Source organism: Propithecus coquereli, unplaced genomic scaffold, assembly GCF_000956105.1.
Source record: "Propithecus coquereli isolate 6110/MARCELLA unplaced genomic scaffold, Pcoq_1.0 Scaffold219, whole genome shotgun sequence".
In the NCBI taxonomy this organism is placed as follows: Eukaryota; Metazoa; Chordata; class Mammalia; order Primates; family Indriidae; genus Propithecus; species Propithecus coquereli.
Window position 1 is genome coordinate 1129721 of NW_012147078.1, and position 797 is coordinate 1130517.

Consider the following 797-nt stretch of genomic DNA (forward strand, 5'->3'; position numbering starts at 1 on the left):
TGCAATTCGCCACATAAATAAAAGCAAGAACAAAGATCATATGATTCTTTCGATAGATGCAGAAAAAGCATTTGACAAAGTCCAACACACCTTTATGATAAAAACTCTCATTACTATATTCTTGTAGTTTGAATTATTTTTAAGGATTTAATGAATCATTTCAGCAAGTTTGCTTTAATTCAAAGAGAATACTTTATTGCTTTAGCCTTAAATTTTAGATTTATATGTATGCCAACTTCAGAAAAGCACCTTAATTATTTAAAGCTTTCCTTAACATATGCAGATATGAAACAACAGTTTTTTGAAAGCCAAAACATTTTTACATCAGAAGAGACTAGAAGAAATGGATAAGAGTAGAAACACTGCTGTTTTTCATTTCCTTACATGCATTTGTCAGCTAAAGGTTACTTTTCAGGTCAAGAAAACTTGTATGCTAATCCCTTCTGATGAGAAAATCAAGGAACCACATTGGGACTTTGGCTTTCTTAAGTAAAAGAATATTGTAATACTCAGAATGACAGAGAAGTGTGCAAATATGATGTTACATTCAATTTAAAGTTCTTTTTTTACTTTTATATATTTTGGGGGTATAAACATGTAGAACCCACAAACATACACACACATACAACTTAATGGTTTTCCTTAATTTTTTCATTTATCCAATATTTTTTTAAACAGGGAGCAAAATTTTCAAGTCCGAAATCTCTCTGTAATTATTGTACTACCACACTTAATCTGGAAAGCTACTAGAGACTTTTTATTCTAGGAGGAAAAGGATCCGATATTGCATAAGGCTG